At 60.9% G+C, this 14,823-nt stretch overlaps 2 non-coding genes and 1 pseudogene across 2 annotated transcripts in view; all 3 read left to right on the top strand.

Moving 5' to 3' along the window:
- The first annotated feature begins 7,615 nt into the window (after positions 1 to 7,615).
- On the top strand, positions 7,616 to 10,001 carry LOC145274696 (small subunit ribosomal RNA; annotated as a pseudogene).
- A 399-nt stretch (positions 10,002 to 10,400) lies between these two features.
- LOC145274695 (5.8S ribosomal RNA) lies at positions 10,401 to 10,559 on the top strand. The gene has a single exon (XR_013866883.1). It is a non-coding gene; the product is annotated as a 5.8S ribosomal RNA (ribosomal RNA).
- A 597-nt stretch (positions 10,560 to 11,156) lies between these two features.
- Positions 11,157 to 14,823, top strand: part of LOC145274694 (large subunit ribosomal RNA) — a 5,723-nt gene continuing 2,056 nt past the window's right edge. The window contains exon 1 of the ribosomal RNA XR_013866882.1: positions 11,157 to 14,823. This exon is cut by the window's right edge and continues 2,056 nt beyond it. This is a non-coding gene — a ribosomal RNA (large subunit ribosomal RNA).

Here is a 14,823-nt window from a genome sequence, read left to right as displayed (position 1 = left end):
AGGTAGTCCTCCTCCTCGGCCACCTAGCCGTCGTCGTCGTCGAGCGACCGGGTATATTCAAGACGCCTCTACCGACACCACCACACCAGCGGGCAGTTTAGCGAGCTTGCCAACTCCTCTGCCTCCTCAAGCGCTTCCAGACGCCTACCGACACCACATGCTGCTGGCTGTCTGTTGTTACAATGGAATTTTAAAAAAAAAAAACAAACAAAAAACCCCAACTCTATTAAGATTTCGATAGTTGGAAAATAATAATAAATTAAGATTTTCGATAGATTGAAAATAATGATAAATTGATTTTAGCAGGCTGCTGAGTTAGCTTATAGGAGCGAGCTAAAGTAAGAAAGAAACACGCCGAAACACACCGACCGGCACCCCCGACGACGACGACGACGACGACGACGACGACCACGGGTAAACGGCGGGACTAACTGTGACTCTCTTAAGGTGTGAGGAGGCTTTGCCTCTTAAGCAAGTTTGACTGACGCCTACCGACACCGGTCAGGTCGGCGAGGCTCCCGGCGGCCCCGAGCGGGACCACAGGTTGCGGAAGGCGTCCAAGTGAGCGGCGGCGAGAGGCGGAGGCCCCCGGGGTCGACTCCGCGGCCCCCGGGTCGGTGTGCGGGCCTCCAGAGCTCGATAAAGTAGTGGTGTCGCTAGCGGTCGAGAAGGCACTTTTCGACGCCTACTGCCACCCCCACATGGCGGTAGGCGCAAAACTGGAAAATCGCCGACCAGAAATGTCGCTTCGTATAATCGACGTTTTTTTTGACCACCATTTTCAGGTGTCGGAGGTGGGTCTGGACGAATACCAACACCATTTCTGGGGTTTCACAACCGCCCGGCTTCTCCGACATATGTTGGAAAGGAGTAGCGATCGAGCGACGGGGGCTGTCGGTAGGCGGCCGCGGGTTGCATGTGTGCCCGGGACAGCACCCCCATCCAACTAAGGGGTGTCCCCCGGGGGCCAGGGGGACCTCGTCCAGGTCGGCCGGGCGCTTCCAGACGCCTACCGACACCGGTCAGGTCGGCGAGGCTCCCGGCGGCCCCGAGCGGGACCACAGGTTGCGGAAGGCGTCCAAGTGAGCGGCGGCGAGAGGCGGAGGCCCCCGGGGTCGACTCCGCGGCCCCCGGGTCGGTGTGCGGGCCTCCAGAGCTCGATAAAGTAGTGGTGTCGCTAGCGGTCGAGAAGGCACTTTTCGACGCCTACTGCCACCCCCACATGGCGGTAGGCGCAAAACTGGAAAATCGCCGACCAGAAATGTCGCTTCGTATAATCGACGTTTTTTTTGACCACCATTTTCAGGTGTCGGAGGTGGGTCTGGACGAATACCAACACCATTTCTGGGGTTTCACAACCGCCCGGCTTCTCCGACATATGTTGGAAAGGAGTAGCGATCGAGCGACGGGGGCTGTCGGTAGGCGGCCGCGGGTTGCATGTGTGCCCGGGACAGCACCCCCATCCAACTAAGGGGTGTCCCCCGGGGGCCAGGGGGACCTCGTCCAGGTCGGCCGGGCGCTTCCAGACGCCTACCGACACCGGTCAGGTCGGCGAGGCTCCCGGCGGCCCCGAGCGGGACCACAGGTTGCGGAAGGCGTCCAAGTGAGCGGCGGCGAGAGGCGGAGGCCCCCGGGGTCGACTCCGCGGCCCCCGGGTCGGTGTGCGGGCCTCCAGAGCTCGATAAAGTAGTGGTGTCGCTAGCGGTCGAGAAGGCACTTTTCGACGCCTACTGCCACCCCCCACATGGCGGTAGGCGCAAAACTGGAAAATCGCCGACCAGAAATGTCGCTTCGTATAATCGACGTTTTTTTTGACCACCATTTTCAGGTGTCGGAGGTGGGTCTGGACGAATACCAACACCATTTCTGGGGTTTCACAACCGCCCGGCTTCTCCGACATATGTTGGAAAGGAGTAGCGATCGAGCGACGGGGGCTGTCGGTAGGCGGCCGCGGGTTGCATGTGTGCCCGGGACAGCACCCCCATCCAACTAAGGGGTGTCCCCCGGGGGCCAGGGGGACCTCGTCCAGGTCGGCCGGGCGCTTCCAGACGCCTACCGACACCGGTCAGGTCGGCGAGGCTCCCGGCGGCCCCGAGCGGGACCACAGGTTGCGGAAGGCGTCCAAGTGAGCGGCGGCGAGAGGCGGAGGCCCCCGGGGTCGACTCCGCGGCCCCCGGGTCGGTGTGCGGGCCTCCAGAGCTCGATAAAGTAGTGGTGTCGCTAGCGGTCGAGAAGGCACTTTTCGACGCCTACTGCCACCCCCACATGGCGGTAGGCGCAAAACTGGAAAATCGCCGACCAGAAATGTCGCTTCGTATAATCGACGTTTTTTTTGACCACCATTTTCAGGTGTCGGAGGTGGGTCTGGACGAATACCAACACCATTTCTGGGGTTTCACAACCGCCCGGCTTCTCCGACATATGTTGGAAAGGAGTAGCGATCGAGCGACGGGGGCTGTCGGTAGGCGGCCGCGGGTTGCATGTGTGCCCGGGACAGCACCCCCATCCAACTAAGGGGTGTCCCCCGGGGGCCAGGGGGACCTCGTCCAGGTCGGCCGGGCGCTTCCAGACGCCTACCGACACCGGTCAGGTCGGCGAGGCTCCCGGCGGCCCCGAGCGGGACCACAGGTTGCGGAAGGCGTCCAAGTGAGCGGCGGCGAGAGGCGGAGGCCCCCGGGGTCGACTCCGCGGCCCCCGGGTCGGTGTGCGGGCCTCCAGAGCTCGATAAAGTAGTGGTGTCGCTAGCGGTCGAGAAGGCACTTTTCGACGCCTACTGCCACCCCCACATGGCGGTAGGCGCAAAACTGGAAAATCGCCGACCAGAAATGTCGCTTCGTATAATCGACGTTTTTTTTGACCACCATTTTCAGGTGTCGGAGGTGGGTCTGGACGAATACCAACACCATTTCTGGGGTTTCACAACCGCCCGGCTTCTCCGACATATGTTGGAAAGGAGTAGCGATCGAGCGACGGGGGCTGTCGGTAGGCGGCCGCGGGTTGCATGTGTGCCCGGGACAGCACCCCCATCCAACTAAGGGGTGTCCCCCGGGGGCCAGGGGGACCTCGTCCAGGTCGGCCGGGCGCTTCCAGACGCCTACCGACACCGGTCAGGTCGGCGAGGCTCCCGGCGGCCCCGAGCGGGACCACAGGTTGCGGAAGGCGTCCAAGTGAGCGGCGGCGAGAGGCGGAGGCCCCCGGGGTCGACTCCGCGGCCCCCGGGTCGGTGTGCGGGCCTCCAGAGCTCGATAAAGTAGTGGTGTCGCTAGCGGTCGAGAAGGCACTTTTCGACGCCTACTGCCACCCCCACATGGCGGTAGGCGCAAAACTGGAAAATCGCCGACCAGAAATGTCGCTTCGTATAATCGACGTTTTTTTTGACCACCATTTTCAGGTGTCGGAGGTGGGTCTGGACGAATACCAACACCATTTCTGGGGTTTCACAACCGCCCGGCTTCTCCGACATATGTTGGAAAGGAGTAGCGATCGAGCGACGGGGGCTGTCGGTAGGCGGCCGCGGGTTGCATGTGTGCCCGGGACAGCACCCCCATCCAACTAAGGGGTGTCCCCCGGGGGCCAGGGGGACCTCGTCCAGGTCGGCCGGGCGCTTCCAGACGCCTACCGACACCGGTCAGGTCGGCGAGGCTCCCGGCGGCCCCGAGCGGGACCACAGGTTGCGGAAGGCGTCCAAGTGAGCGGCGGCGAGAGGCGGAGGCCCCCGGGGTCGACTCCGCGGCCCCCGGGTCGGTGTGCGGGCCTCCAGAGCTCGATAAAGTAGTGGTGTCGCTAGCGGTCGAGAAGGCACTTTTCGACGCCTACTGCCACCCCCACATGGCGGTAGGCGCAAAACTGGAAAATCGCCGACCAGAAATGTCGCTTCGTATAATCGACGTTTTTTTTGACCACCATTTTCAGGTGTCGGAGGTGGGTCTGGACGAATACCAACACCATTTCTGGGGTTTCACAACCGCCCGGCTTCTCCGACATATGTTGGAAAGGAGTAGCGATCGAGCGACGGGGGCTGTCGGTAGGCGGCCGCGGGTTGCATGTGTGCCCGGGACAGCACCCCCATCCAACTAAGGGGTGTCCCCCGGGGGCCAGGGGGACCTCGTCCAGGTCGGCCGGGCGCTTCCAGACGCCTACCGACACCGGTCAGGTCGGCGAGGCTCCCGGCGGCCCCGAGCGGGACCACAGGTTGCGGAAGGCGTCCAAGTGAGCGGCGGCGAGAGGCGGAGGCCCCCGGGGTCGACTCCGCGGCCCCCGGGTCGGTGTGCGGGCCTCCAGAGCTCGATAAAGTAGTGGTGTCGCTAGCGGTCGAGAAGGCACTTTTCGACGCCTACTGCCACCCCCACATGGCGGTAGGCGCAAAACTGGAAAATCGCCGACCAGAAATGTCGCTTCGTATAATCGACGTTTTTTTTGACCACCATTTTCAGGTGTCGGAGGTGGGTCTGGACGAATACCAACACCATTTCTGGGGTTTCACAACCGCCCGGCTTCTCCGACATATGTTGGAAAGGAGTAGCGATCGAGCGACGGGGGCTGTCGGTAGGCGGCCGCGGGTTGCATGTGTGCCCGGGACAGCACCCCCATCCAACTAAGGGGTGTCCCCCGGGGGCCAGGGGGACCTCGTCCAGGTCGGCCGGGCGCTTCCAGACGCCTACCGACACCGGTCAGGTCGGCGAGGCTCCCGGCGGCCCCGAGCGGGACCACAGGTTGCGGAAGGCGTCCAAGTGAGCGGCGGCGAGAGGCGGAGGCCCCCGGGGTCGACTCCGCGGCCCCCGGGTCGGTGTGCGGGCCTCCAGAGCTCGATAAAGTAGTGGTGTCGCTAGCGGTCGAGAAGGCACTTTTCGACGCCTACTGCCACCCCCACATGGCGGTAGGTGTAAAATCGGAATAGACCGGACCAGGAATGTCGAGGGGGAAAAAAATGACAAAGTCCTGGTGTGCCTAGCCTACGAGAAGGCACTTTGCGACGCCTACCGACATCCCCATGTGGCAGTAGGCGTAAAACTGGAAAATCGCCGACCAGAAATGTCGCTTCGTATAATCGACGTTTTTTTTGACCACCATTTTCAGGTGTCGGAGGTGGGTCTGGACAAATACCAACACCATTTCTGGGGTTTTCCAGTTTGAAAGTTTTATAAAACATGTTCGGTAGGAAGCACACTTTGGTGTGTCGGTTCGTCGGAGCAGCGACTCTTTGCCTCGTGGTGGTCCGGAACGTCTCTACGGGCTTGTCGCAAAGGCGTCAGAAAGTGGCATCTCCGCCGCCTAGGGCTGTCACCGTTATCGCTGTCGCCCCGCGCTCCAACTTGTTTTGATCCGCCGCCTTCGTTCCTGCCAACCGTGCGCCCGCTCATAATACGTGGTACGTGTGTGTGCTTCTCCGTGGACCTAGGGCTGCTCGACGTGTCGAACGATATGTTGGAACAACTAACGGCTCCTTTTCCTGGTTCCATAGTCGTCGTGGTACCCGCGTCGTCAGCCATATCTATGTCCACCATGTTTAGCCGATACGTTTGCTGCAGCTTCTGCTTCCGCCTCAGCGTTCGCCGCTCTCAGCCGCCGCTGTTGTTGCTGCCGTTCTGCCATTCAACCACTACCTGCGAATCTTTCGATGATCGGCCGAACGACCCATCGCTGTGCGACCGATAAATCCTCCGGATTAGGGAGAAACGCCGCCGCTCTCTGCCGCCGTCGAACGGAAAAACGTACATTGTAACGAACGAACGAACGAACGAACGAATTAACGAACGAGCGAACAAACAAACAAAAATAGCCGCGGGGGATGCACTATGTAGATCCTGATCCCCTTGTAAACCATACGTACGTTGTTCGATGCTCTCCCGTCCTGGAAGTCGCCGCAGCAAACAGGAGGATGAGCAGCAGCAGGCGCCGCCGCCGTAACCGCCGCCTGCCTGCCGCCTCCTACTCCTGTCAGCGTCCGATCTCACAGCCGTGTGAACGTTCGCTGACACCCGATTTCTTTCCGTCTGGCAAAACCTTGGACGTCCCGCTCGCGGTACACGTGCTGCAGCGACTTCTCGTCCGACAACGCATAAGCGTCGACGTCTGCCGCCGCATCTTCTGATACGTGGACGGTGATAGCGCTAGTCCCTTCTTGCGCCACCTCCACCTTTGTTAGCGCCAAAGAAGATCGATCGAAGTCGTGGTCGCAGTCGATTAACCCGTTTTCACCGTCCGCAGTTCCCAAGCCGCCGATCAAGTCGTTGCTCTTCTTGTTCGTTCTTCCCATACCGTCGATTTGCACGGCTGCCGGATGAGCCATCCTCTGTCCGGCGAAGCGCTCACGTCAGTGATCGATACTTGCACCGACAGTCCTCCCGCTCGCGACTCGGTGCTCGAATCGGACTCGTTCGTTTTTATCTCGATGCGATTGTGAAAAGGGGGACCGGTCGTCAATGTCGTGTGTGTCGACGATGTTGTTCGCCCGGTCCGCCGCGTTTGTTGTCGTTTTTTTTTTTTTTTTTTTTCCCCTAACGTTCGCCGTCGCACGGACGAAAGGGTGAGAAAAAAAAAAAGCTCGAAAAAGCCGCCCAAAAAAATCGGACCGAGGAGCCGCTTGCGAGAACGCGCCATGTGCACGTTGTCTCTCCTCGGTTTTCCGAGCACGAACACGACGCCGGTCGGTCGGTCGGTCGACGAAGGCGACGACGAAGGTGACGGGAAAATTTACGCCGCCGCTGCCCTGGTCCAGCTCCTCCCCGATGACGGCTGTGATGTTGACGTTGACGTTGGCGACGACGACGACGACGACGGAGACGACGACGACGACGAGACGGCATCGATGGCGACCACGATGACGACGACCTCGACGAGAGTTCAGTCTGCACCTTGACCTCCGATGTCCGTGTGCACTGCCGTCGTGCTGTTTGTCGTTTGTCGTATGTATCGCTGTCAAGGGTGCCGTTGTCGTTGTTGTTGTCGACGTTGTTGCTTGCTCTCTCGTCTCGGTCGGTTGGTACGTTGATGACGACGACGACGACGAAGACGACGACGACGACGACGAGACGGCATCGATGGCGACCACGATGACGACGACCTCGACGATTCCAGTCTGCACCTTGACCTCCGATGTCCGTGTGCACTGCCGTCGTGCTGTTTGTCGTTTGTCGTATGTATCGCTGTCAAGGTGTGCCGTTGTCGATGTTGTTGTTGTCGACGCTGTCGTCTGTTCTCTCTTCTCGGCCGGCTGTGACGTGGACGTTGACGACGACGACGACGAGACGGAATCGATGGCGACCACCGATGACGACGACCTCGGCGAGTTCAGTCTGCACCTTGACCCTCGATGTCCGTGTGCACTGCCGTCGTGCTGCTTGTTCGTTTGTCGTATGTATCGCTGTCAAGGGTGCCGTTGTCGTTGTTGTTGTCGACGTTGGTCGCTTGTCGTTCTTTGAGTCTCGGTCTCGGTCCAAGTCAGGGGAGGAAAACAAAAAAGAGGCCATCAGCGCGGGCAGCGCGCTTCTACTGACGGCGAACCTCCTCGAAAAACAAATAAACACGTGCCCGTCGTTGTAGTTGTCTGTCTTATGTCGGTCGGTCGGTCGGTCGGTCTGTCGTTCTGTCGAAACAAAGTCCCAAATTCCAACGATACCTGGTTGATCCTGCCAGTAGTCATATGCTTGTCTCAAAGCTTAAGCCATGCAAGTGTAAGTTCACGCCACGCATTAGAACGGGCGAAACCGCGAATGGCTCAGGAACCGGACCTAATCCTCGGGACCGTATTCCTCCTCGGAGGCGATGGATAACTGTGGCAATTCTAGAGCTAATACATGTGACACAGGCCGCGATCGGTCGGCGCGCCGTCGTCGCCACGCCTCGCGCGCTGGCACCCGCGTCGGCCGTTCCGGGTCGCGGCGCTACATATTAGACTGAGACCGATGCGCGTCATTCCGTCCTCCCGTCGTCGGCGTTCCCGCTCCGCGGGTCCGTTCGGTGGCGGGGCTCATAGGGCGGCGCGCCTCCGCTTTGGTGACTCTGGATAACTCACTGGTCGATCGCACGAGCTTTCACGCCCGGCGACGGGTCTCTCGAGGGTCCGCCCTATCAACTGTCGACGGTCGGTTAAGTGCCTACCGTGGTTACTACGGGTAACGGGGAATCGGGGTTCGATTCCGGAGAGGGAGCATGCGAAACGGCTACCACATCCAAGGAAGGCAGGCAGGCGCGCAAATTACCCACTCCCGGCACGGGGAGGTAGTGACGAAAAATAACGACGCGGGACTCTGTCGAGGCCCCGCGATCGGAATGAGTACACTTCAAATCCGTTAACGAGGACCAACCGGAGGGCAAGTTCTGGTGCCAGCAGCCGCGGTAATTCCAGCTCCGGTAGCGTATATTAAAGTTGTTGCGGTTAAAAAGCTCGTAGTCCGAACTCGGGGTTCGTGGTCGCGCAAGCGGCCCCGGGGCGGCGGCGCCATCGTCCGTCGTTGACTTTGGTCGTCCGTTCGCATTCCCGGCCCTTTCCGCCGGTGTCAACCGCTAGCATACCCGCCACGCGGTCCTGCCGGCGAGGTGGACGAGGAGGTCGTGATCGGGATCCGGGAAAAAAAAAAACAAGTGGTCGTCGGTTCGGTTCCGGGGAGTAGTCTAACGGGGGGGTGCTACGTGTGTGTGTTTGGGTGTGTTCATTCGCATCCCCGCACTCTGACCCCCGCGCTTCCTCTCCCTCTCCCTTTCCGCGCGTTCCTCTTTTTTTTTGAACCCCCCGGGTCCGCTCCGAGTCCCTGCTTCGTGTCTTGTCTGCGCGCGTGTTTGCGGTCGGCGGTTTCTCCTCCAAGGGTGCTCTTAACCGAGTGTCCGCGGCGGCCGGTACGTTCACTTTGAAAAAATTAGAGTGCTCAGAGCGGGCTGGTTCAAGCTTGCATACGAATAAGCATGGAATGATGGAAGAGGGCCTCGTCTACGTCTGTCGGTCTCCGTCCTACGGCGAGGCAATGATCGAAGGGAGCGGTCGGGGCCACTCGTATTGCGACGTTAGAGGTGAAATTCTTGGATCGTCGCAAGACGAACTGCAGCGATGGCGTGTGGCAAGCACGTTTTCCTCGATCAAGAGCGAAAGTCGGAGGTTCGAAGACGATCAGATACCGTCGTAGTTCCGACCGTAAACGATGCCGACCGGCGATCCGCCGGCGTTCGCTTCCATGACCCGGCGGGTAGCCTGCGGGAAACCAGAGTTCGGTTCCGGGGGGAGTATGGTTGCAAAGCTGAAACTTAAAGGAATTGACGGAAGGGCACCACCAGGAGTGGAGCCTGCGGCTTAATTTGACTCAACACGGGAAAACTCACCCGGTCCGGACACCGGTAGGATTGACAGATCGATAGCTCTTTCTCGATTCGGTGGGTGGTGGTGCATGGCCGTTCTTAGTTGGTGGAGCGATCCGTCTGGTTGATTCCGATAACGAACGAGACTCCGGCCTGCTAACTAGTGCGCCGATGTCAGTGATTTTTACGGCGGGCTCGGCGTCCTCCGTGGCGCTCGGGTCCGGGTCGGTTTTTCTCACGCACTTCTTAGAGGGACGGGTGGCAGAAAGCCACACGAGGCGGAGCGATAACAGGTCTGTGATGCCCTTAGATGTCCGGGGCCGCACGCGCGCTACACTGGAGGTATCAGCGGGGACTTCGCCCCGGCCCGAGAGGGTTGGGAAACCTCTGAACCACCTCCCGTGATAGGGATCGGGGCCTGTAACCAACCCCGTGAACGAGGAATTCCCGGTAGGCGCGGGTCAACAGCCCGCGTCGATCACGTCCCTGCCCTTTGTACACACCGCCCGTCGCTACTACCGATCGAACGGTCCGGTGAGGTCCTCGGATCTGGCCGACGACGCCGCCGGGCAGTGCGCGACGTGTCCGTCACGACACTCGTGCATCTACGCCTCGGCGTTCGATGCCTGGAGAAGACGACCGAACCCGATCGTTTAGAGGAAGTAAAAGTCGTAACAAGGTTTCCGTAGGTGAACCTGCGGAAGGGATCATTACCGTTTTCCCCGTTCGAGACTGGTTTGTTGTTTTTCCGGCCTACCTCCTCTGTCTGTCGGCGTCAACGCCTCGAATGCGCGCAAACAAACCTATAAAAGGCGGAGCGAGAGATAGATTTGTGGTGACGCGGAGGTTTTTAAAGCCCCAGCTCTTCTTGCTTGCTTCCGCGTCTTACCACCTGTTTGTTTTTTCGCCCACCGCAAGTGATGGCCGCTTCTTCTTTGCCTTGTCGCCGCTTTATCGTTTTTTGTTTTTTTTGCAGCCGCTGTGCCACCGCCGCTAGCTAAAAACAAACTACTCGCGACATTGCAATGCCGTCACCGCCTCCTCGCACAGACCTCCTCGCACACTACTAAATCTTATATAAACAAAAACTAATATAAAAAACCCAAGTGCTGAACCCTGGACGGGGGATCACTCGGCTCGTCCGTCGATGAAGAGCGCGGGCCAGCCGCGAGAACTGATGCGAATTGCAGGACTCAGTGAACATCGACACCTCGAACGCACATTGCGGCCCCGAGATCCCTTGTCTCGGGGCCACGTCCGGTCGAGAGGCGGAACGTTACATGTCTTTCTCCGTTAACGAAACGACATCTTGCCGTCCCCGTGCCCGCCCGGTCCTCGGCACGGTGGTAACCGGGACGTCGCAGGAGCGAGTGACGAGGGGGAAGAAAAATAAAAAAAGAATTGACTCCTTTCAATGTCTTTTTTTTTTTTAAAACCCTCTCCGGCCTCCTCCTTCGTCTCCCGCTGGCAGACCGCGGAGTCTTTTCCCTTTTCGACCGCGTGAAGAAACACTGTGGAGGAGGAGCAGGAGGAGTCTGTCCGAAAGCAGCCGAAGGGAGAACCAAAAACAAAAAAAAAAGCACCGACCTAACCGACTGCCGACGTAAGCGCCGCCTGCTCGTCTCGCTCTCTGCCTCATGAAGGTGTCTCTCAGCGACGCCTCGAGCAGCGCGACGAGCACGGCCGTCGCACCGTAAAAAGGTGGCCGCGTCGTAGGCAACGTCGGATGGGGAGGACCCACGCTTTTTTTTTAATTGTTGGCTTCTTCATTTTCGGTCGGACGGGCGCTATATCGGCCAGCCGTCGTCACACGGAGGGTACCGATCGAGATTCCTCTCCTCCAAACACCACACTCTACTAAAAACCGCCGCCCTCGGCTCGGACGAGACGACCCGCTGAACTTAAGCATATCGCTAAGCGGAGGAAAAGAAACCAACCGGGATTCCCTTAGTAACGGCGAGTGAACCGGGAGAAGCCCAACGCCGAATCCCGTCGCAAGTTAAAGGCTTCGGGACGTGTGGCGCATGGGTCGAAGGCAGCCGTTCGTTTTCGTCTCGCATAGTTCGGAGTTCCCTCGATCGGGGCCGCCCGCGGCGGGTGCCAGGCCCATTCGGTGCGGACGGCGAGCGACGGCCTTCGATCCGAGAGTCGGGTTGCTTGGGAACGCAGCCCAAATCGGGTGGTAAGCTCCATCCAAGGCTAAATACCGGGACGAGTCCGATAGTCGACAAGTACCGTGAGGGAAAGTTGAAAAGAACTTTGGAGAGAGAGTTCAAGAGAACGTGAAACCGCCCAGGGGTAAACGGGTGGGACCGCTCACCGCGATCGCGGGGGGACTCAGTCCGGTGCTGCCTAGGCTCGAGCCCAAACTCGATGTGTGTTCTTGAAAGAGAGGCCGTCGCGGCACAGGTCGTCGTTCGTCGTGTCCGCGGGGAACTCGTTCTCCGCGGGCCAGCTTTTGTGCCCGCGTCGCCGACGAAGGAGACGGGCCGCGTGGATAGCGGGAAGGGAAACGTGGTGACGACCGCGGCGTCGGTAGGTGGCTGCGTCGGTTGGCTGCGACGGAGGGGACTCGTCCTCTCGATCGCTGCTGCCGCCGGGCCCTAACCCGCCGCATCCGTCGCCGCCGCTTCTTCTTTCCTCCTGCTCCCTCCGCGCGCGACTCCGCTGCACCCGTCCCCTTCTCATCGCTCGGCGTAATCATGGCGCGGGCGCTTCGGCGCGACCTCCGCGCGGCCGGCACCGGACGCACTTCCCCTCCGGTCCGTCGTCGCGACCCGTTCCCGGCGTGCAGGTCGAACACGCGGGTTTTTTTCCGTAGGCGGCAGGCGTTTCATCACCCTGAAAACCCCCGTCTTCCCACCTTGTGAAGTCGGGGGCCACCGGCCGTCGGGCCCGCGAACGTAACTGCCCCTTTCTGCCGGGAACGGAGGAAATCTGACACGATCCGTTACACGTGGCGAGCCGGTCCGTTTTGATCCCGCCGGAAGTCGCGTGCGGGCGACGCACTCTGTGTGTCGCTCCTTAGGCGCCCCACCGTCTCGGGCGCGTGCGCGATGAGAGGCGGGATAGGACTGGCGCGGCCTCGCCGTCACGCACCTCGCCGACGTTTCGGGTTCTTGTCGGGGGCAACCCCGCCCGCGCCCGTTTCCGTTTCCGGAGAGGTCGCTCGGCGACGCTTTTTTACTCGAGCCGCCCGCCACCCCGGGTCAGCGACGTGCATCGGCAACCCACCCGACCCGTCTTGAAACACGGACCGAGGAGTCCTGGCCGTTCGCGAGTCGTAGGGGCCACCTCTGACTAACCCCGAAGGCGAAGCGAAAGCGAGAGAGCGTGTAGGAGGGCGTCGATCGGGAGAGGTGTCGTGGCAAAGTCGTCCGGGGGTCGTCGGGGGGTGTCGTCGGTCTCGTGCCGTCGTCTTCTCCTCGCCTCACCCGCCTCCGAGCCGTGCCCGATCCCGCCGGCGCGGCGTTTTCGGCCTTCCGCCGTCGCTGCTGCGGTGCCCGCAACTTTTCCTTTTTTCTCTCTTCCCGAGAGAGATAGGAGAGGGAAGGCTCGTGGCTGACGTGCGGTTGTTTTTCCCTCCTCCCCGAGAGGGGACCGGCGCATCTTCCAAAAAGGGGAATTGCCGGGCGCCAGCTTCCATATCCTCCTTCCGCCCATCGGTGAGATCCCGCGGCTTGAACTAGTCCTATTTTGTCGTCGAGTTTAGGCGCTGCGCGCGGGCGCATCACCCCCGGGTCGGTTTCCCCTTTTTCCGAGTACGACTCGGCCGACTCTGGCGTAGCGAGCGACCAGGGACCCGAAAGATGGCGATCCACGCCCGGTCGGGATGAAGCCAGAGGAAATGGTGGAAGTCCGAAGCGCCTCTGACGTGCAAATCGATCGTCGGAACCGGGTGTAGGGGCGAAAGACCAATCGAGCCGTCTAGTAGCTGGTTCCCTCCGAAGTTTCCCTCAGGATAGCTGGCGCTCGATCGTCGCAATTCCATCCGGTAAAGCGAACGATTGGAGGCCCCGGGGCCGTTCACGGCCTCGACCTACTCTCGAACTCGGAACGGGTGGAACGGGCCGACTCTCCCGAACGACGGAGCCGACCCATCCGGCCGCCGCCGCCAGCACGCTTCGCTGGGCGGTTGGTCACCTCGAATGCGAGTGCCAAGTGGGCCACTTTTGGTAAGCAGAACTGGCGCTGTGGGATGAACCAAACGTCCGGCTAAGGTGCCTAACGCGACGCCCATGAGATCCCCGAAAGGGTGTCGGTCGATATAGACAGCAGGACGGTGGCCACGGAAGTCGGAATCCGCTAAGGAGTGTGTAACAACTCACCTGCCGAATCGACCGGCCCCGAAAATGGATGGCGCTGGAGCGACGGACCGATGCCGGACCGTCGCGGCGAGGAGCGATGAACTTTCGCGCCGAAACGATGCCGCGACGAGTAGGAGGGCGCCGCGGCGAGCACGGAAGCCTAGGGCGCGAGCCCGGGTGGAGCCGACCGCGGGTGCAGATCTCGGTGGTAGTAGCAAATATTCGAACGAGACCTTCGAAGACCGAAGTGGAGAAGGGTTCCGTGCCAACGGCGGTCGAGCACGGGTCAGTCGGTCCTAAGACGCGGGCGAAAGTCTTCCCGAAAGGCGCCGGATCCGTTATGAAAGTGAAAGGAAAGCGAATCGAATCGAATCGAATCAAAAGCCCAAACAAAAAAAAAGCGGCCGGCCTCCCGTCGAAAGGGAATCGGGTTAATATTCCCGAACCCGGACTCGGAGAGGGCCCGGGGGTGGCGACGCTGTCGGCAGCGATGTCGGCGGCGCCCGTCGCTTCCCGGGCGAAACCGCGGTGACGCAAGCGAGCCCGGAGACGTCGCCGGGAGCCCCGGGAAGAGTTCTCTCTTCTTCGTAAAGGACCATGTCCGTGGAATCGGCTCGTCCGGAGATACGGAAAAGGTACCTGTAGAGCGCCGCGGCTCGGGCGGCGTCCGGTGCGCTTTCGGCGGCCCTGGAAAATCCGGGTCCGGTTTTCGCAGCTCTCGAGTCGGTCCGTACCCACCATCCGCAGCAGGTCTCCAAGGTGTACAGCCTCTCGTCGATGGCATCAATGTAGGTAAGGGAAGTCGGCAAAATGGATCCGTACCTTCGGAAGAAGGATTGGCTCCGAGGACCGGGTCGGTCGGGCCGTGCCCGCGCGAAGCGAGGAACCGGTACGGGGCTGTAGCGTTCGCTCCGTTCGCGCTTTGCGGCGAAGGCATAGGGGCCGCGGCGGTCCGTTGTGCGGCGGCGTGTTCCGGTCGAGCGGTCGCGGTCAAGCGAGCGTGTGTTGCGGGTCGGAGAGCGATACGGGTGGGAGTCCGCCGTCGGGCGGCAGGAGTGTGGCGTCGACCAAAAACGGCGGGGGACCGTCGGCGGGGGTCGTCTTTCTGGCGGCGGCGGTTCAAGCGGCTTTTCTGCGGGGTGCTTCGCTCCGGGGTCGGGGTGGCGGCGGGCGGCTCCAATCCGTTCGTCGCAACGTCTCCGTCCTCCTCGAAAAGGGGTGAGGCTGC

This window comes from Euprymna scolopes, unplaced genomic scaffold (genome assembly GCF_053919585.1).
Source record: "Euprymna scolopes isolate OS-2025 unplaced genomic scaffold, ASM5391958v1 sca410, whole genome shotgun sequence".
Classification (NCBI taxonomy): domain Eukaryota; kingdom Metazoa; phylum Mollusca; class Cephalopoda; order Sepiida; family Sepiolidae; genus Euprymna; species Euprymna scolopes.
The sequence above is the reverse complement of the archived record's forward strand: the minus strand, read 5'-3'. Positions and strand labels throughout refer to the sequence as shown.